At 37.9% G+C, this 23,519-nt stretch overlaps 2 long non-coding RNA genes across 2 annotated transcripts in view; both read right to left on the bottom strand.

Annotated features, from left to right (window-relative positions):
- The window catches only part of LOC124798649, a 28,553-nt gene extending 7,597 nt beyond the window's left edge, over positions 1-20,956 (bottom strand). The window contains exon 1 of the long non-coding RNA XR_007016963.1: positions 20,908-20,956. This is a non-coding gene — a long non-coding RNA (uncharacterized LOC124798649). The remainder of the gene's footprint in view (positions 1-20,907) is intronic.
- LOC124798655 lies at positions 9,494-18,280 on the bottom strand. The gene is made up of 3 exons (XR_007016966.1): positions 18,227-18,280; positions 17,858-18,109; positions 9,494-9,550 (listed from the first exon to the last, which is right to left on the bottom strand). It is a non-coding gene; the product is annotated as an uncharacterized LOC124798655 (long non-coding RNA).
- Positions 20,957-23,519: the final 2,563 nt, after the last annotated feature.

Below are 23,519 nucleotides of genomic sequence, written 5' to 3'. Positions count from 1 at the left end.
ATGTTTATATTTGTATTATTCTTATGCCTAATAGTGATACAGTCAGAAATGAAGCACGGCAATTGACTAGATTTTTAAATCTAAGATGACTAATTTCAGTGCAGAATGTAATGTACTAAAGAGGTGCCTGCAAAGATTTTCAAACGGAGAAAAATTTTCGCTAAACTCCCGTTCAGAATATCTTCTATCATACGCTGTCTATTATTTGGTTCTTGTTGATCATTCTCAAAGAAAGCAGGAGTGTAGGTAACAGCAAATAGCAGTCTCTTGCCATTGTTTCGCTAACGAAGTACGCGAAAGAGGAAGGGTACCCGTATAATACGGACGGAGCGCCTGACACATAGCAATGGCTACCTGGTAAAGCTTAACTACTGAGCTTACGACTCGAACCAAACTACTGTAGCTGTATCGTCATTCATTTGACCTAAATTGTGTCTCATATTACAATGGACCAAGTTTGTTTCGATTTGGAGGTGCGGAATAAAACTTTTCTCTCCCCTTGAATTTCAAGTCTCAGATTTCAGGTGCGGCTTAGATTCGGGAAAATTTTTTTTCCTGGATTTCGAGTCTCATTTTTCAGGTGCGTCTTAGATTCGAGTAAATGTGGTACTAAGCAAAACGAGGTCCACTCAGGTCTCTAAAAATTGGTTTTATTTCATTCATAACAGGCTCAAGAAGATAATGCTTATGATATTTTGATAGTATATTTGACCACTTTCCTTTGCTTTTTGGTAACCACATCTAAGAATCTGCTCCTTTAGGGCAAAGTCCATGAACAGTGTGGTCATCTGTGGACAATTTATGAAAGTAGGTGGCCCATACAGCTTTCCTCATTGCTGTATCATCATTCAGAGGTGCATTTTGTCTAATGGCCAGTCCTTAATACCTCTGAAGGAGGTCTATTTCAGTTTCTGTCAATCTGTCTCAGCCAGACAGAGATTTTCAATCAGATAGCAATTTTCCTTTCATTTCTCTTCTTAGCTTCCTCAATCTAGCAACCATCCTCTTTTGCACATGTCCACAACACTCCAGTTTTGTTACGAAGCTATCACCATAAACATTGAACTCATTAATTTTATTGAAAGCTTTAGAGTACCCATCACCTGGGTACTTTGTATATCTAACGTTATAAACGGGCACTGACCTCTGAAATAATTTTAGAGCTCCATCACACTCCATACCTCTACTGTAACCATCATAATTATTATAACACTGATGTTCAATATGTCCTTCAGTGTTACTATGTCAGATGTGGCAATAATTAGATAAGCACTCAACATCAACAACTTTTCCATTCTCCACAGAAGTAGCACTTAAAACACCATTCAAGGAACGATGTCCTCGATGTTGCCATGTCCCATCAAGTGCAACAGCAATGTCCCTTGTTTCACTAATATTAACCGTTTTTTCTACTGCACATTTCATAGATGCTTTAGACACAACCATCAAGGCACCTAAAAGTATTCTTATGTACTTGCTGAACCTACTGGGAGGAGGAAGGTCAATCAAATGACAAAACGTTTGTGCAGCCTTTTTTTTCCTTTTCCTATTGCACGCATTGCATACACTAACCTCAAATTCACATCATATGAATTATGCACAATGTTCAAAGTCATTTTCGAGGTAGATTTATTGCAGGATCTACACAGACCAACTAATTTTGACGCTAAACCCTTCCTGCTACTTTGTTGTTCAGTTATTTCCAGACAGCCTGCACCATCACATTGTTTACATTTTTCCACTTCCTTTATCAAAGAAGATAAGATACCCACACCAACAACAACAAATCCACTACAAACAGCGTCATTTTTAACACAAAAATTTGAATCACCAGGAGGCGTGCCATGTGCGAATTTCTTCACTGAAGAACTGACACGTAGGTTACTTTCAACAGTGTGGCTTGTTTTGTTTGTGAACTGGTTACCACAGAATTTCCTTTTATTGAATTTCTTGATGTGTGGCACACTAAAAAATATGTATTTTCACAAATATATGTAGCGCTTGGGAAACAAACGTTTATTAACATGTGAACAAACTGCTTCAGAACACAAAAGTAAATACTTGCAAAGATAATCATTTACAGACGCTAGAAACCTGCACTGTTACCAACATATACAATGTATCATACATATAATCGCTGGAAACAGAAAGAAAGTGCACAGTTCTTTTCAAAATAATACTGGTTTCTGTAACAGAAATAAAGGGGGCATGGCAGTATACAAGGTGCGAATGTAAAGTAATGACACTGATGTGAAAAAAAATGTTGCTTACAGTTTTAGTCAATTTTCGTGTTGTCTCCTTCAAAGTTCCCTTCTGATTGCACACACTTTTTTTAGCACTTCTGCCATTGATGGTAACATTTCTGGAACTCATCTTCTGTAATATCCTCCAAGACCTTCGTCACAGCTTTTGGGACATCTTGGGTTGTTTGAAAATGGTGTCCTTGACCGCCATTTTGATTCTTGGACAGAGAAAAAAGTTGCACGGAGCAATATTTGGTGAATAACGTGGCTCTGGCAGTACCGAAATTTGTTTTGAGGTAAAAAATTACTGTACTGACAGAGCAGTATGGGATGGTGCATTATCGTGATGCAGAATCCAATTATCAGCAATGTTATTATTAGACAAACCGTTCCTCGATTGATGTGCAGTTCTCCTGCAATCATTTTCATGGATAACCTTCTATCAGATTTTATGAGTTCATGCACCCTGGCCAAGTTGACATCCGTCCGTGAGGTTGACAGTCGTCCACTGCAGTCTTCATCTTCAACATTTGTTCTGCCTTCACTAAACATTTTATGCCAATCAAAAACTTGAGGTTTTGACATAACCTCCTCTCCAAAAGCCTTCTTAAGCTTACCGTAAGTTGTCATCGCGTTTTCACTCAATTTAACGCAAAAAGAAATGGCATACTGTTGCGCAATATTATGCAGTTCCATTTCCGTGATGAGAGACACTAACACGTGTTAACTTATTACAGCACAACTAATGACTGAGCAGTTGCTTCAACATGCCGCTTGAACTAGAAGCGGCTTATAGACCAAGGTCACAGATATTGTGCCTACACAAGCCTGCAGGAGTGCCACATCTTGCAAAGAAAATCAGTCTCATTACTTTATTGTCGCACCTCGTACATGACCATAACTTTAAAATTTGGTATGTATAGGTCATTTTTCATTTCAAACCCTACAGTGTATATATCAATGTAATCAGGAAAGACTATAGAATTTAATAAAGTCATTTAAAAAATTTTGATTTTTCCACCATTTATAAGTATCCTGTATCCTAAGTGTTCGGCAGAGGATTCATCGAAAAGCCTTCAGACTATTTCTGTAACATTCCACTCTTCAACAGCTTCTGTGGGAGCTCTGATTTCTCTTACTTTATCACGATAATAATTTCTCCTTATGTAGGTGGCTGCCAACAAAATATTTTGCCATTCAGAGGAAATTTCCTGAAAACATCTCATCATAACAAAAAACACCTTTGTTTTAATGACTGTCACCCCAACTTGTATATCATGTCAGGGTATATGCGGACAAGGAAAAAAAATTCCCAGATTTCTCAGTCAAAAATACACTTTCCCCCAAGTGAAAACATACTTTTTCCCTGTTAACTGACGGTATATTTTCTCTTGGAACTGTATAACTTATAAGTCCTTTGATTATGGTTTTATACACGGGCGTAGAATTTCCTGGCGCTTTAAAAAAAAAAAAAAAAAGAAACACGCATTTTGGAAAGATCTTTGATGTGCAGCAACATGTATGCTGCATATTTTTGTATTAGGAAAGTATAAACTCGAATTCCACCAAACACCGCATGTTACTTTCCAAAGCATTGAAATTGAGATTGGGATGCGCTTTTGTAAGTTAGTCATAGCTCATTTCATGCGATTTCGCCAGCCGATCACAGCAGGTATTCAGAGCTTAGGACACGTGATGTAGTCAACCAACAGCATCACTATTAAGTAGCGCGAACACACAAACAGAAAAAGTTAATGGCTCAAATTAATGTAAATAGTGTTGCTAAACGAAACGCAAAGCCTTCACATATAATATTGGTCTATCAGATTAATACGCTGCAAGAGAAGCTAAGCTTTCTCATAAAATGTTGGTCTTTTATGCGCGTATTACAATTTAAGATGTATCACACAAAGGTGCCAGTAAAATTTTTAATAACGACATAAATGTCTGATCTTCCAGGCTCAAAATTCATCTAAATGGCTCATCATCAAAGAGTTGATTTTTAAATGAGAGTCAAACACTTTGTGATTTAAGAAATTCATCGTACATTATCTCACATAGTTCTGGTGTAACTGCTAGAATGGTACTTTGATGGTAACGAGTTTCAACCCACCATTCGAAATATTTTCCCACGACCTGTTGGAAATAGGTTCGTTTCTGCAGTTGCCAGAGAGCGCCAGATGACAGGCGTCACCGCGCAAGCGCAGCTACGATGTCGTAGGGAGCCCGCATGTTCGTACGTGTGAAACATTAAAAGATCTTACATTATGTAAGAAACAAGCCTCAGAGGATACTCCAAGGGAATCGGAATTTCGTGACCCATACTAAAATGTTCACATTTAAAGTGCAAATTTGTATGTCCAGAATCCCACGACCTCTTATTAAGCTTTTCTATGTGGTTTTTGGGATGTAAATTTTCTTGGAGTACCAGTACTGTCCTGTCTCATGTTTGGTTCTTTATTATGGCGTAATGCCAAATGTGCTAGAAGTTGAAAATGTGCACTTGAAATGCAGCAAACACAGTGTGTGGAATTAAACACTTTGTCTCAAATATATTGTCTGCCTTAGTGGAAAAGATTAATGAAAGAAAATTTCTTTGGCAAACCACCAAAAATAACTTCATTGTTCTAAAAGGCAATTAATGCTTGACTGTCAGAAAGATGGAAATAAAATAAAATCTGCAACTAATAACACAGTTTAGCCTTCCATTATTATGTGAATGTATTTTAATTCACTTGATAGCTCCCGGCCACAGAAATCTGTTTTGTCTTCATTTGATGTGGGAGCAGTAAATGAAGAGGAAACAGCAAAAACACTAAATGTAAAAATGGGTCACGTGTAGACTACCCACTTCCCAACTGTAATTCAGACTGTTCTGCGCATCAGTCCCGGATCTAGGGGGAAAAAGGGATGGGTATACACTCGCACACACACATATCCATCCACACATATACAGACACAAGCAGACATATTTAAAGACCTATTTTGTGGGGGTGTTGTGAGGGTGACATGGTATTAGAAGGTGGAAAGTGTAACATGAGGTTGAAATGAAAATGAAAGATAAAAATATATGGGGAGAGATAAAGGTGAACTAGAAAGCAACTGGAAATCTGGTATGAAAAAAGGCGAAAAAGTGTTGGTTAAGTTGATCCTGTGGTGAACTTAGGTTGGTAGACAGCGATGTGCATAAAGGTTAGTTGGTTGTGTTGCCGCTAAAACACGTTAAAGGACGGAGAAATTCGGGAAAATTTCGAAAAAACGTGTAAATGTATTAAAAGGAGTGGTGTTGTGGTGAAAGATTACGAAAATGGGGCTAACAATTGTCTGACGAAGAAATAATGACGTTAAAACCTGTGGGGAGCGGCTAAAAATGATCAGTGATGTGCAAAAACGGAAGTGGAAATAAAGTGAAAGTTCTTAGAACTAGCCGAAATGGTTGTTTAATACGTGAAAGCAGCTGTTATTGAACTAGAAACGGTGGATTTTATAGCAGCGGTAGTGTTGAAAGCGGAAAATAAAATTTTTTTGGTTATGTTTTGGAAGTGGGTTACATATTATTGAGTATATATAGGCGGGATAAAATTGTATAGTAGATTACGGTAAAAAGGGGAAGGTGAATACCAAGTGAGACTACTGGTAAAAACAGAAAGAGAAAATAAAGGAAAATAAGACGACAGGTAAGATTTCGAAATGCAACAGCGACAATAACAAACGTAATTGTTGGGTTCAAATTAATGATATGGTTATAATAGAGGGAAACATTCCACGTAGGAAAAATATATCTAAAAACAAAGATGATGTGACTTACCAAATGAAAGTGCTGGCAGGTTGACAGACACACAAACAAACACAAACATACACACAAAATTCAAGCTTACGCAACAAACTGTTGCCTCATCAGGAAAGAGGGAAGGAGAGGGAAAGACGAAAGGATGTGGGTTTTAAGGGAGAGGGTAAGGAGTCATTCCAATCCCGGGAGCGGAAAGACTTACCTTAGGGGGAAAAAAGGACGGGTATACACTCGCGCACACACACATATCCATCCACACATATACAGACACAAGCAGACATATTTAAAGACCATTTTTTTTTTTTTTTTGTGGGTGTGTTGTGAGGGTGACATGGTATTAGAAGGTGGAAAGTGTAACATGAGGTTGAAATGAAAATGAAAGATAAAAATATATGGGGAGAGATAAAGGTGAACTAGGAAGCAACTGGAGATCTGGTATGAAAAAAGGCGAAAAAGTGTTGGTTAAGTTGATCCTGTGGTGAACTTGGGTTGGTAGACAGCGATGTGCATCAAGGTTAGGTGGTTGTGTTGCCGCTAAAACACGTTAAAGGACGGAGAAATTCGGGAAAATTTCGAAAAAACGTGTAATATGTCTGCTTGTGTCTGTATATGTGTGGATGGATGTGTGTGTGTGCGCGCGCGAGTGTATACCCGTCCTTTTTCCCCCCTAAGGTAAGTCTTGCCGCTCCCGGGATTGGAATGACTCCTTACCCTCTCCCTTAAAACCCACATCCTTTCGTCTTTCCCTCTTTCCTGATGAAGCAGCAGTTTGTTGCGAAAGCTTGAATTTTGTGTGTATGTTTGTGTGTCTGTCGACCTGCCAGCACTTTCATTTGGTAAGTCACATCATCTTCGTTTATATATATATATATATATATATATATATTTTCCAAAAATATGTTCATTTTGTAGTGCACGTCTTTCTGAAGGGTCTGATGCATGCAACATGTGTGTTTGAGGAAATGTAAGACATGTCATAAGTGTGCCAAAGTGCAGTGTCTCGTCTCCTCACACAGCATTCTCCTATCGCACGTCACTGTACTTCGCTCTGTGGAATTGAAATGTGTATATTTTGTAATGGATGCCATCAAACCATATTCAGGACAGTGGAAATTAAAATGTCCTGTAGTGCCTCTCCTGTTTACAGTTGGCCGGTTTGACATTCTGTCCCTCTTTTTTTTTAAAAAAAGAACTCTTCAGAAAATGTGCACTCTTTGTTCCCTATCAGCTAACAACTTGCTGCTTTGTGTGACATAAAATTAAATATAGGATACATAAACCCAGTAAAGACATGAGACAAGCAGGACAATACATGTTTCTTCAATCCTCAGCTCCTAGAATTTTTTACCCTCTAATCTTGGTACAACTTTACATGGAGTGCTTTCCTTCTGTGAAAGAATCTATTACCTCATCAAAGTTCGTCAAACATTTTGCTACACGAAAAGTCGAAATGTCATTGTCTAATACTGAAAAAGCTGTTAATACAAATAGGACCCAAGACTGGTGTTGTTTCCCGATCTGATTACACCTATTTTGTCACTGTCTGCTAGATAAAACAAAATAGGCCTTTCTAATACTACAACAATTGTAATACACACAAAATAAATGAGACTGTTTTGGCACAAACGGTCTGTTTTGTATGGACAGAAAATAATTCACAAAGTACCAATATCAAATGCCTATTAGGCCAACTACAAGCAAAAAGCTTTACGTTAGGAAATAGTTTCACACTTCATTCATACACTCCAGTTCCTCAAGCATGAGATCGAAAAGTAGTAGTATGAAATTTTTATACGAACTTGGAATCGTCATATTGTTCCATAATTTGTGTGATGCCCCCATTTCTTCTCCTTCATCATTCTAACAAACAGTCTTGTTATCGCTAATTCTGTAACTATTCCTGCCAATGCCAAAGCTTATTTGCAGGTTAACTTCATTAACTCTACCAGAATCACCGGTTTAGCTATCCCGTGATTATTCTCCGGTTAGGCGTTGTTACATGGTCGTACAACACATTTTCTGTGCTTCTTCCAGAACAGAACTTAAAGTAGCTGCTAGCTGGGGACTGTACAACTCGCAACTAGTATAGCGATCTGCCCAAAAATTTTTTGTCAAAATTTCATTTTCTTGTATACACCGCGAAGGTAATACGTAATCATTCTTACGTGTTATTCGTTTATTTCCACTCCTGTAGTCTGAATCTATGGATTCCGCTAGTAATTACAACAACGCTCATCATTCGCAAACACAATCAACCACACAATCAGACAGCGGTTGGTATTCATCCGTTCAGCCTTACTTCGCTCAGCTCTGTCAGATGCCACTGACAGAGGAAACATGTACACTACACACGCATTCACAAATCAACTTACGATTCATTCAAAATCAACTTAGAATGTGTTAAAAATGTTCAAAAACTGACAGGGATGAGTTTCAAAGTAATATGAATAATCGATAAACTAACGAACTAACGTGCGCTGGATGCGAGTCGCTTTGTGAAACAAGGTTCCCTCCCCCCCCCCCCCTCAAGAATATGAATTTGCCCCCCCCCTAGATTTGGACCTCCTGCGCATGTATAAATCTGTAGCCAGAAGCGGGAGAAGGTACTACTCAACTGTGCATGCGCATGATCGAGCTCGTAACTGCTAAAATGAATTTCATGTAAACAGTTGTGACGTCACGCTCAGCGGAGGCAATTTGCTGTTACGAAGCATTGCACAGTCTTCCTAAAGCCTTTGACACATTTTACTGTTGGCGGACACTTGTATGAGCACTGTTTTGTTGCTGTATATGGTGCATTTCCCTTGAAATTTAAGTTTTATTTTCGTTTTTTTACTTGTTCATGTTTTATTGCTGCAGTATTGAGACACAGTAATATCCTTTGTTAGAGTATCGGTTCTTACCAATCAAAATTACAAAAATTTAACTGAAAACAAAAACAATGAAAAATTTCCCGGGTTTTTCCCCGGATCTTCCGGGTCGTATACACCCTGCATGTCCATGGCGCACTCCCCCTTCTTAGCTATAAAACAACATAAGTTGCTCTTCTTTGAATGCTTTTTTATGTCTTCTGTCAACACTATCTGGCAAAGATACCATAGCACACAGGGCCATAACTGTAGTTCAACAGTGTTTCAGTGAAAATCTTTTGTGCGTTTTCAGTTGTATCGCCATCCACCATCTCACTTCCAATTTAACAGTAAACACTGAAACACTATGTTATGCAGATAACAACCAACCTTAGGCTACAATTCCCCATTGCAAGTCACCGACATCAGAAGAAAAATTCAACTGAGAAAATTGAAAAATGATGCTAACGACTGTCTCTCAAATAATAATGTATCACAAAGTTGACCAAATATTAGTTTACCAGTTACTGACCACTAATTTGCTCGGTTCTTTGCCATCAGGACCCTCTGGACCAAAGACACGTATTAGAACATACTTAAATGTTCCTTCTGGGTCGATATCCACATCAGGAACAGCGGCAAGCTTCTCTGCTGCTGTCATTAGTGTCCTGTTAAACAGATGTTAAAATTATTCCAGAAATATTTATATACAACAGGTGAGAGAAGAATAGTGCTGCAGTCACAATGTAAACAATACAATTCTGCATCTAGGATTTATACTGGAAACAATGTTTCCTTCAGAGAAATAATGATCTAATATTTGGATTTTGAAACGTGTGCCTATTAAGTAAATACAAGCATTCCGTGGAAGATCGTACACCATCCAAACCATAAAACTATCAATTAATTGTATCCAAAGGGAAACATACTTGAGAAAGCCATAAAATTACAAAGAGAGACAACTGCATTCTCGTAGAAAGAATTCGCTGGGTGAATTCCTTCATGTTTGGTGGACTCAAAAATATTTTTTAAAAACATTTATTGGTTATCGTTTAGAAAGAGCAGCCATTTTTGTTTCAGGCTTTCTTACACTTTTATAAGCGTCTGTGGTTTTTTAAATTATTCAGTAATGGATTGCCCCAGACCTTTCATATAAGAGGTATTTATTTCAGCAGACACTGGACTATAAATTAAAACCATGATCACCCTGCTGAATGTATTAGGGAATACACTTTTAATGTCTCAAAGTTGTTGGTTGTAAATTTTAAAAACCCATTTTTAATACTATCTTTCCAAAGAGTAGTTTCTTAGCCTTAATACATTTTGTGGTATTACACTACTCAGTACAGATACCTTTTTTTTTTTTTTTTTTTTTTTTTTTTAGAGAAACAATTATGACAAGCTTATACTTAGAAACACTTTAAATCTTTTGAATTTTTTCATTCTTTGGTCTGCAAATCTTTGTTAATGGACCAGATATAAATCTGAAAATTACACATTTAATAGACCTTTATGATATCAAACTTCTGTATAAATTACAACCTTGAGATTCCATGGACAAAAAAATTTCAAATATGAGTCAAAAATATGTTTCTTACTGTTTGCAATATCTGGGCTGATGGAAACAGTGTCTAAATTACATAATTTAAAAATATCTAGGATAACTCTTTAAAAAATGAGACAATTCATTACATTATCCCGTTCTCAACTTGTTTGTTTTTGCTACGTTGTTTATTGAACAACAGAGATGTTTCTTCACTCATGTTGGGCACAGAGTTAAATGTTCGCCTAGTCACAGTCATAAATTCCAGGGGAGAAGACAACACCTTTAATGCATTTTTAACGGGCCTCTCGTGTTGATCCTTTTCAAATTTTTTAAATGGGGTTCTTGGTGCTGGTAAAATGTAACATCCACATCTTGGTTTTGATGAGCAATGTTACCAACTTTGGCAATCCACCACTGTTCGTCATAGACACAAGCCACTATGTCCTTACTTTGAAGTGTCAGTGGTACAAGTTTTCCACAGTGATGACATTCACTATCAGAGGATGTTGATGTGAACTTACAGTTGAGCAAGTTGTATGACTGAGGTATAAAACAATGAAAAGATCGGGTGCCTTTAACCTTCTGACAAGTTTTGAATCTTTCCTCCAAGACATTGGCATAGAGTTCTCATATTTCCTCACATTTAATGAAACATACGTAATCCCTTTTACCTATTCTTTACAGAATTTGAACATTTCTTGACGTGTCCAGATTTGGTTCTCATAGGTCCGTTGCAGACTAGCTTTTGTGACAGCTCGCTTTGTTGTACCCTTTATGCCATCACACTCATTCTTCCCAGGACATGATGCAAAAAAGTGCTATTCTGCACCGAGCCAACAGTCTTTTTTTCTTTGAGAAAGGAGATATTAATATTTGTTTGCTTTTATATTGGCTTGCAGCACCATCAGAGAAGTTCATCAGTTTGTTTATGGAACTGTCGTGCTGTTTTACGTAGTTTGTTAACTGCAGGTGAAAAGCATGCACTGCTGTAGCTTTGTGCTCAAAGTAATCATTTGCAACACAAAAACTATGACTCTAGTCTATCTGGATCTTTATAACAGAACACAAATGGACAAACTGTGGCCTGTTTGTTTACCCAGTGGCGCCCTTGTATTTCACTTGAACAACAAAGGAATAGTTTTCAGAAAAGCCAGCAAGAACTATACATTCATCAACTGCCAAGGTTTGCTTTTGCCCTTCAGAAATTTATCCTGACTTTGGCAATTAAATGACACACTATTGAGTTTTCAAGGTTAGTAAGCAACACTTAGAAAAACTATTCTCGTTATTTTGAGACTCCATTGTTCAACTGCACACTTCAAGGGCTCATTATTAACTAAGTGTGAGTGAACAGATGTTGGTGGAAGGGGGATGACAACACACAGATTTGCACAGGCTTGTCTACATCTACATGGATACTCTGCAAATCACATTTAAGTGCCTAGCAGAGGGTTCATCGAACCACCTTCGCAGTTCTCATTATTCCAACCTCGTATAGAGCGCAGAAAGAAGGAAAACATATATATCTTTCCATTCGAGCTCTGATTTCCCTTATTCTATTGTGGTGATCGTTTCTCCCTATGTAGGTCAGTGTCAACAAAATATTTTCACATTCAGAGGAGAAAGTTGGTGATTGGAATTTTATGAGAAGATTCTGTTGCAACAAAAAATGCCTTCCTTTTAATGATGTCCAGCCCAAATCCATTATCATTTCTGTGACACTCTCTCTCATATTTCGCAATAATACAAAATGTGCTGCCCTTCTTTGAACTTTTTCAATGTACTTCTGTCAGTCCTATGTGGCAAGGATCCCACACCGCGCAACAGAATTCTAAAAGAGGATGGACAAGCGTAGTGTAGGCAATCTCCTTAGTACTGCCAATAAATTGCAGTCTTTGGTTAACCTTCCCCACAATATTTTCTGTTTGTTACTTCCAATTTAAGTTTGATATCATGAAGATCCATTAAGTGTGTAATTTTCAGACTTTTATCTGCTCTCCTTACAAAGATATTGTAGGTCAAAGAATGAAAAAATTCAAAAAATCAATTTTTTAAAATAGTGTACATTTTGTGTAAGCTTCTCACTATAAGAAGTAGTTATACTGTATAGTGTAATAGCACAATAAATATTAAGGCTGAGAAATTACTCTTACTTTGGAAAAATACAATTAGGATTGATAAAAAATCTACTCACCAAGTGGCAGCAGAACTCGCACATAAAAGACGGAAGAGGGGTGAAGGAAGAGAACTGGAGAGGTCTAGGAAAATTGGTAGATATCGGGAAAGTCACCCAGAACAGCGGGTCAGAGGAGACTTACCGTAAGTAATGTCTTTCCTTCTCATCCCGTACGGTAAGTCTCCTCTGACCCGCGGTTCTGGGTGACTTAACCAATATCTACCCCTTTTCCTAGACCTCTCCAGTCTTTCTCCTTCACTCGATTACTTCCCCTTCCACCCTTCTGCCTGAAGAAGGAGCCACTGGCTCCAAAAGCTTGCCAATTACAGCTGTCTTTTATGTATGTGTTCTGCCGCTGCTTGATGAGTAGAATTTTTATCTATCCAATTAAATAGTTTAAAGAATACGCTTTTTTAGCTTGCAATCAACAAGTTTGAGCCATTAAAAGTAGGGCCTATATTAAGGAATACATTCAGCATGGTTATCATGGTTTTTAATTTATAGTCCAGTTAATGATTCTTCAACTCAGCACTGAATAATTTGCCTGTAAAAGCAAAAAATAGCCACTGTTTCTAAATGTTGAGAATAAAATTTTTTAAAAAATATCTTTAAACCCATTAAACATTCGGGAATTCATCCAGCAAATATCAATTTTTTTTCTGAAATGACCGAGCGACTAGTTAGTTTCTTCCCTGGCCCACTAGTCCTAGCTTACATAACAGAAATTTTGATTTTTATCAATACCAACTGTCTGCTTTCACCTATCACATAATCAAAATGCTGGACATAAATCACTCATCGAAATCAGCCACACACTGCAACGACAATTTTATCTATTCTCATAACGAAACAATCATAGGCTCCCCAACTTGCATTTAAAAATAATGCAGAAGCAATATAAATATGGAAAAAAATGACATACTGTTTTAGAGATAAGGGATCTAAAATTCTTTTATATATTTTTTGACATAATCTCACAAGCATTTCACAACGCTGTATCCAATTTTGACAAGCCAGCTAGCGCCTTTAGGGTAAAGGCACATACTGGTTTCCATTCTGTTCTCAACAACATTGAACACAACAGAAACTAATCTCTGTCTACCGTCAGCTTCAGCATATGCCTTTCGTCTGAAGACTACCACTGACTGGTTGAAACTAATTACGGCATTGTGAAACGACCCATGTGTTTGTGTGGAAGTTTTGTGCATGGATATCACACACACCACATCATCAGTAGCATGCTACCAGTCAAAGGCAGTGTCAGTAGATCCAGTCAAACCTTCGGAATTCGGCATTAGGGAAGCATCCGATTTAATCCATCTGCTTTGACCCATGACGTCATCCATATGACAGAAACGCCTACGTCCAGAGTATACAAAATGTCGTCAATATTGTCACTATGTACACATGCCAACAAACCTGCAGGAAAATAGAAACAGTGAAAGTAATCTTACTTCAATGATAAAATGAAACTACAGAACAACCGCGGGAAATAGGGGGTCTAGGGCAAGGACAACCTAATTTTAACAATACAAAACATCACATCACATCACCCCTAAAAAAGTATCAACCTACGACATAATGCTACAGCCACAAAGCCAGCAGGAATCATACAGTTCACTCGACCTATATAGCTCAAACCAAGCCCACAATACCAAAAACCAACATCAGCAATAACGAAAATGGCACTTACGCAGTTTAGGGGGTACATGCGCTGGTCATGAGAAAAATACCTATTTTTGAAGCAAACATATTTCTGAAGATATAAGCATATATATGCGCGGAATACCAAAAAGTACTTATTTTCATATGGAGGTGGGGGAAAAAAAAAGATTAATTAACTGTCTGCTTTCACCAGCTTATTCATGTTGCTATGCAAATATGCTGCAGACACTTTAATATATTTCTTCACAGAGTTCTTTAGCCATAGGTAATGCTTACAGTTTCATACATCCTAACCATGATAGCTATTGTTGGCTTTGCATATTGTTGCATATGGTATATGTCCCTGTTGCTCACAGTTATGCATCTTGATCAGTGCGCCCAACAACCTATATTTTTCTGTTGAGGCTGTCCGTTTTGAAGTATCGTATATTACTGCGTGTGCCAAAATGGCGAGAAATTTTCCAGATTTGAGCGACTTTGTAATGGAAGATTTATACCATGTTATGGAGAACACCCGAAGCTCAATACAATGGGCTAGGCAACAAGATCTTATGAAGAACGATATGGTGTGTGAAAATGGGTATTGTGTTGGATACAACGAGATGAAGCTGGAGAAAACTACAGGGAAAGATGGCGAAATTTGGAGCTGCTCCATTGGCAGGGACTGTAGAAAGAAATGTTCAATCAGGAAAATGTCATTTTTTGGTGGCAGTCATTTAGACATTTCTAAAATTTTGCAACTGTCTTACATGTGGGTTTTCGAACTCAATAGGCAAAAGTTTTTAATGAGGGAGCTCAAAATTGGCAGTGAGCACACTGTGGTCGATTGGTGCCAATTTTGTAGAGATATCTGCCATGAATATTTCTTAATTGAGCCAATAGTTTTGGGCGGCCCTGGCCATACTGTTGAAATAGACGAGAGCTGCTTTGTCAGCACCATCGAAGTCATAGGTGCGAGAGCAATGGGTCTTTGGTGGTTATGACGTTGAGACAAAGCAAAGCTTTATGGTTGCTGTGCCACAACGTGATGCTACCCATTTGCTGCCAATTTTGCAACAGTATGTTTTGCTACTGGAACCACAGCAGTTTCTGATTTGTGGCAACTTACAACACCATAGGTAACTTGGGCTACAATAATCTGGCTGTTAATCATTCGCTTTATTTTCTCGATCCCTTTACAAACGCAACCACAAATCACATGAAGTCAGTCTGGCAAAAAGCTAAAGAAAAAAATCCTATAAGTCCTTTCAGAACTCACCGTGCTATGCTGAATAACTACCTGGCGGAATTTCTCTGGCGTCAATGTTTTGGGAAAATCCATTCCACAATTTTGTTATTAATTCCACCTTTCTTGAAGAGAGAGAGAGAGGAAAAAAAAAATTAAATTCCGTGCATACATATGCAATATGTCATTTTTGATACAAAAAAAATTTTGAGACAGTTAACTGATTTTTTTTTTTTTGCATCCAAATGAAAAATAAGTACTTTTTTGGTGAAGAGCGCGTCAGATATGACTGTAACACTCAAGTTTTGAAATAAAAAAATTTTTGGTATTCAGCGCATATATATGCTTATATCTTCAGAAATACGTGTTTCCTTCAAAAATAGGTACTTTTCTCGTGATCAGCGCATGTACTCCCTAGACTGCATTAGTGCCACGAAAAGCAGAATCAGATGTTTCCCTCGACCTATACAGCTGAAAGGAAGCCCAGATAGCAAGGAACCAATACAGCTGAAAGGAAGCCCAGATACCAAGGAACCAATAGCTACAAGCCGAAGAGTGGAATCAGACATTTCCCTTGACCTAAGTAGCTCAAATGCAGCTCTCAATACCTACCAGCAATAATAATAATAATAATAATAATAATAATAATAATGAAAACAATGTAAACTTCACACACCAACATAACTCAAAAAACACCACAAAAAACAAAACCTTCAACAACTCGAAAACGCAAAAACTTGTATATACACCAGATCAATTAAAACCAACCAAAGTACGATAAATGTAAAACAGACAGAACATCAGAATTACTACAGATTAAAACAAAAATAAAAGTTTATTACCAACAAAAGCATGCAACAAAATCACCTAGGTTGACCGCCGCTACCAGTACGTACACACACACACACACACACACACACACACACACACACACACTCACACACAAAACTAATCAAACCTAACAAAATGCCACACACATAAATAACCATCACTGAAAAATGAAGATTTCCAAATCCACATTGCAGCACTGGCTACCCAGACTCAAATAAACCCATGTTACCTTAGTGATAATGAACCCAATATCACATGTTAAACTCAACAAACACAAACCAATTCAAAAACACACACACAACACCATTATTTCATGGGTCAAAGGAGACAGGTGGAATAGAACACTTCCAATGGCCCCTTAACTTAGTTCCTACCTCACACAGACAGACAGGATGTGAGGACAAGAATGAATAGTTCTGAAAAATAAGATTAGTGTTTCACTTTTAAAAGTGTTAATCAGCAGTAGGGCCTCCTGGGATCTTGCTTCCTTGACTATCAGTAGTGACCAGCCATACTGTTTCTTTATAAAACAATTCCTTAATAACTTCATTGTTTAATATTTGGATTCTTGCACTGATGTCACCTCACGTGTAAGATTGTTTCCCCTATTGTTATCTAGACAACAAACTTCAACTCTAAGACATGATATCATGGTACATAAAAAGATTTTTACATGTTAGTCTGAGAACGTGGACAGTGACTAAGAAGGCATATCCTAAAATTGCACTTACTTTAAGTTTTCAAAATGTCACAACCCCTTTCTTCTGTCATTTATCACTCTTTAACCTCTGGCAACAATCTGTTAATATAAAAACTGCACTGTTTTTAGAGTTCATGTTAAACCACAGACCTCTCTATAACTGACTGGTTGGCGAAAGGCAAGACAAAGAACTGGTTATGAACTGTTGTGTCCAAATCAATCTTTGAAATGCCAACAACAGGATTAGTTAAAAATGTGATACCAAGCTTATGAACGACAACACCCTTAACGTGGTGGAGATATAAGACACAGAACTGATCAACTGCTCACATAACTAATAACACGAAAACATTAGCGAAATAAAATGCTAGAGACTAACAGGATCTCTGTGAGAAAAGGTAGTTTTGGGCCCATGATGTTCTTTCTATTAGTCCTTCAAATATATTAAAAACTTGAAAATACCAGACCACAATTCGAAAATGGAGCCTCACATAGGTACTTAAATGTATCTATGGAACGACCTACCTTAAATGTATCTGTGGAATGACCTACCAACCCAACCTATCCTAGATATATGTTTACACTAGTCTACAGATCAGCCTGTCAATGTAAATGAACACATATATACATCTTGTATGCCACAAGCATTCCCCCAGTCGAACACCATCTCCAGTAGGCCTAGATTAAAGTACACCTAGCAAACAATACAGTCTAAGCTACCAGCCACACAAAATAAACTTCATATTATGATTAAAACACACACTCAAAATATTTCACTGAAACAAACAAAATATCATAGATGCCATATGACATCACAGTTCATATAGGCTACCTATGGCTCATGTTGTTCACTGGACCCCAAACACGTTTATTTTTTCACACACAAGCATTTATTGCTTAGTCCAGTTTCTTGAATAAGTATCATGAGGTTATCATGGTTAAGTTTGTCAAATTAACTCCCAAAAACATCTTTTTGATAGCAATATTCTTGAATACTGGTTGTTTCTCAGATTCCACACCCCCTTCAGAATACCAGCTTGGTGCTTTCTGGGGTTTAGATATTAGCTACACAGTCATAGTTACGCTACCAAGACCTTACCAATGATTTACGCTACAATTAAAACAAAACTTATTCACAATTCCAATTACAATAGCTACACATTTCATGTACCGGTATTCGTAAATACAGATCTTTACATACTTGGTTTAGGTGAAATAATGCCAATGCGTCACAATTATTTCGATGTGAGCAATGAAACTTCACGTAAAACATGACTGCGATACAATGCGTAATAAAATAAATATACCGAGGTCTAGAAATAAGCATGATTACACATAAAAGGGATGATTAATACAGTTCAATATTAAAAAATCTGGGAAATACAGAAGCGTCCGATCTTACCCGTCGGCTTTGACCCATGACGTCACAAATACCGCGGAAACGACTATAAACAATTCCAATATGGCGGATATAAAAACATCGCATACGTATTGTAAACACTGAAATACACAAGTTTCACAAAAAGCCTAATGACTGTAACGGGACAAGCGTGGGAAATTAGGGGTTTTTGGGTGCGGAGAAACTAAATATACAGAAATGTAGCCACCGACCGCCATTCAAAACCACGCAAAACAACGAAATAAATCAACATCACAAAACTGACCAAATACCAAAAAACACATTCCTATCCATAATCGGACACTTCCCTTAACCTATATAGCTCAACAGAACCTACCGATCACATCCCCCAATAGAAAACTAAGAAACGAAAGCTTCCCTTACACCTACATACATCGGCACTTATGCAGTTTAGCAGGTACGGAAAAAATTTTTCATTTTTTTTCAAAATTTGATCATCATGTGTCGTTATGCGGTGGGGGGAGTCTGCAGTGCCCCCCCCATCCCCCCACAGGCTTCATTAGTGTCAAATCAATATTTTCGAATCATAGGCGGCCGCTGCCGCGGCCGCATTCCAAAAAAAAACTCCCAACCTAACCTCAAGTGGGCTACGCTACAGATCAATATGTTCATCAAATTGCTTCATATTACGTATACATGTTCATTAGTGTCAAATCAATATTTTCGAATCATAGGCGGCCGCTGCCGCGGCCGCATTCCAAAAAAAAACTCCCAACCTAACCTCGTATTCAGGGCTACGCTACAGATCAATGTGTAGGTCCCTTACGTCACGGGTCAAAGCCGACGCGTGAGATCGGATACAGCAATGAGCATTAAATTAACCATTAACTCACTAATAGAAATTCCGCTTCAAATCCAACACCTGAGCAACAGAAAACTGACCCCACCACACGAAACAAACGAAACAAACGAAAACCATGAACACACCACCAGAGAGCACGACAAACAAAAACAAGACATCTACAAACACGCCACAATCGCAAATCAAACTCCGCGCCGTAATGACGTCACACACCACAACACGCTTACGTCACGGGTCAAAGCCGACGGGTAAGATCGGACGCTTCTGTTGACCCAAAATCTGTATTCAACAAAACCGTAGTCCTACAGAACTGGAGGGGTGCGACGGTAATGGTTTTATTTTATCAGTGAAATTACATACCAGTACTGGATGTTACTAATGCTCCAAAACATCAGACAGTATATATAATAATGCTATGAGACAACGAAGGGAGATTATTTTAGGACGTATTTTCATCAATTTTGAGATGTTATGACTCGTAATAGCCCTGGAGACGTCTTTTACAACAATCGAATAATTTGTAGCAGTACACCGATAAAAATAACTGCTTGCAACTAGCAAGTAATCGCGCAACGCGCAACCAAACTTCGAACACACAAATAACTTCTTAACCCGATACGATTACAGGGTCTAGTGCAGCAGGGGATACAACCCGTCGGCTTTGAACAATGACGTCATTCCTTAGTCATAGATCGTAATGTCTTCACTTCGAGGCATAGATAATAAAGCAGTTCTGTGTTCTAATAAGCACTATCATTAAAATAATTGAATGTAAATCTAAAAGCGATCGCTTGATATTGGGTGCATCATTGAACGTGTGACTTAATTAACTTTTGCTGTTATGTTTCAGTTTCGTTTCTTTACTGATTGCTTAATGAAGTAGGATCAGTTTATTCTATATCGTGAGATTTTTTTAAAAAAAAAGCCAAAAAACTCTTATTACGTACTGAAGGGAGCTAGAACACTAAGAAGAATCGCTTCTCGGCTTTTGACAAGATATTGCTTAATAAAGTAGGATCAGTTTATTCTATCTCGTGAGATTTTTTTTTTTTTAAAGCCAAAAAACTCTTATTACGTACTGAAGGGAGCTAGAACATTAAGAACAATCGCTTCTCGGCTTTTGACAAGACATTGCTTAATAAAGTAGGATCAGTTTATTCTATCTCGTGAGATTTTTTTTTAAAAAAAGCCAAAAAACTCTTATTACGTACTGAAGGGAGCTAGAACACTAAGAAGAATCGCTTCTCGGCTTTTGACAAGATATTGCTTAATAAAGTAGGATCAGTTTATTCTATCTCGTGAGATTTTTTTTTAAAAAAGTCAAAAAACACTTATTACGTACTGAAGGGAGCTAGAACATTAAGAACAACCGCTTCTCGGCTTTTGACAAGATATTGCTTAATAAAGTAGGATCAGTTTATTCTATCTCGTGAGATTTTTTTTTTAAATCAAAAAACACTTATGCTTTTGACAAGATCAATGTTTATCTCTCTCGCATTCCTTTGTTTCTCAACATTCTCCTCAGCTCTTTCATCTCTGTAATACATGCTCTCTGGCGACTTGTGACGTCATTGTTCAAAGCCGACGGGTTGTATCCCCTGCTGCACTAGTCCCCGATTACATGACAATGGACACCATACGCATACTCAAAATAACAAACCTAGATAAACACAGCACTGGATTTCGTACGCCTCCATACAAACTGCTTTCAGAGATTGTATTTTAATAAATGAAGACATACCGGAGCAGTGGATTTTAATAATACCGACAACCAAAGACAACAAAGCAACAGAACTACGCACTAGAACAAGCCAGTTTATTTGATTAATTTAAAATGTGAAGGAAAAAGCAGAGTTGTTATTTGCTGACATGAATCCATGGCTTTTTAGATTAAAGTACTGACTTCGAAAGTGGGGGCATTTGATGACAGAATTAAAAATCATTATTGACAAAGCCAATCCAATCCAATAGAGACCGTAGATCTTACACTAATAACTAAACAAGAAATTTCCAGAAACTTACCTCCGCTTATAAAAATGTCCACAGTGTGCCTTAGAAAAATGTGTAGAGAATGAAACTCAAGGAGAAAATACGAATTGCTTTGGAAGTAAAGGATACTTATTATAAATGTCACTATCTTTATAGTAAATTTTGCATATGATTTTTACGGCTTAATGCTTTGGTTGCTATTATTGGCTCATTGTAACACGAGAGTTTCTTATTTAAATTTGAACAAAACCATTAAACAGAGGCACATTTTCGAAGTGTTGTTTGACTGTTTTAGTCACTCAGTACAAAACACCTTCCTATACTCTTTACTAGTTTCAAAAAATGGTTCAAAAGGCTCTGAGCACTATGGGACTTAACTTCTGAGGTCATCAGTCCCCTAGAACTACTTAAACCTAACTAACCTAAGGACATCACACACACCCGTGCTCGAGGCAGGATTCGAACTTGCGATCGTAGCGGTGGTCTGATCACTGAAAATATTACTTCAACTTTTCTGAAGTGTATAATCCTCGACTCATTTGCCAGATTTATGCATTCTGTAATCTCACTAAATAACTCAAGGAAAATAACAGAGACAGTTCTATCCTTCTCCAATCCGTGCATGTATCATGTCTTCAGTGAATTCGGCACCGATAGGACATTACGAATTTTACTTTTTTAAATGTCCAACCACACATGCATATTTCCTTGTCCAGCAGTTCATTCGGTTGGGCAGTCTCCAGTATACGTTTCCTTCTGTGTTTTGTTTGTACAGCACCAATCATTCACATAGATTTTAACTTATTTTTTTGCCAGTGCACTGTTAGTATCTGCGAAAACAAAAACTGCTGCACAAGCTCTGCAAACAACAAATGTGATCTTACAAAACATCAAACAATGGTTCTTCGACAATAAAATGAAAACGAATGAAGAAATAACACAACAAAATCTTACATGTAGCCTTACATATGTTGCATACCCCGATAATATGGAGGCTATCAAACTGCTGGGATTCCTGGTTGACAGCAAATTAATAATGAATGAACAAACAGTGTATGTGTGCTCCCAGCTCTCCGATGTACTGTCTGCAGAAAGTAAGTTGACACTCGGCGCCGTGGCTTATGGGAATGATTGTAAATGGGAGATGCCTCCACTGTCACTCGCTTCAGCTACCGCGCCGAGTGTCAACTTAGTTTGTGTGTACAGTAATATACCTTCTGAGGAGAACAGGTGTATTAGCTGACCCATACCTTATAACAGTGCATTATGCAATATTTAATAGCCACATCAATCATGGCCTACTGTTATGGGGATATTCTAAAGGCTGCAAGAATGTGGCAGTGCTACATAAAAAAAAGTAGTCAGAATCTTTGCATCAAGCTAAAGACTGCAGCACTGCAAGCCTATGTTCACCCAATTAGGAATAATGAAATCTACATCCATTACGTGTTTTTATACCACATCAGAGTAAAAGAAAACCAAGGTGTTATCTGCATGAGGCAGGAGATGCATAATCATGAAAGGAACATTGATACAATGGTTGCTTTAAAAATATTCAACTCATTGCCCCAGAAGTGCAGTTCCTGTCACCAGGACCATTCAAAAGGACAACTGCACAAGATATGAAAGAGTAATCTTCTCTCTCTCTCTCTCTCTCTCACACACACACACACACACACACACACACACACACACACACACACACACACACAAACACCGAAGCGCCAAGGAAACTGGCATAGGCATGTGATTTCAAATACAGAGATATATAAACAGACAGAATATGGCAATGCCTATGTAAGACAAGAAGTGTCTGGAGCAGTTATCAGATCGGTACCTACTGCTACAATGGCAGCTTATCAAGATTTAAGTGAGTTTGAACATGGTGTTATAGTCAGTGCAAGAGAGATGGAATACAGCAGATCTGAGGTAGCGATGAAGTAGTGATTTCCCCATATGACCATTTCTCGAGCATATGGTGAATATAAGAAATCCAGCAAAACATCAAATTTACGACATCACTGTAGCTGGAAAAAATCTTACAAGAATGGGAGAAACGACGACTGAAGAGAAGCATTCAGTGTGACAGAAGTGTAACCCTTCTGCAAATTGCTGCAGATTTCAATGCTGGGCCATCAGTGTGCAAACCATTCAATGAAAGAGCATCAATATGGGCTTTCGCAGTCGAAGGCCCACTTGTGTATCATTGACAACCGCACAACACAAAGATTTACACCTCGCCAGGGCCCGTCAACAATGACTGATACCATGTTGCCTCTTTTC

Source organism: Schistocerca piceifrons, chromosome 1 (assembly GCF_021461385.2).
Source record: "Schistocerca piceifrons isolate TAMUIC-IGC-003096 chromosome 1, iqSchPice1.1, whole genome shotgun sequence".
Classification (NCBI taxonomy): domain Eukaryota; kingdom Metazoa; phylum Arthropoda; class Insecta; order Orthoptera; family Acrididae; genus Schistocerca; species Schistocerca piceifrons.
The sequence above is the reverse complement of the archived record's forward strand: the minus strand, read 5'-3'. Positions and strand labels throughout refer to the sequence as shown.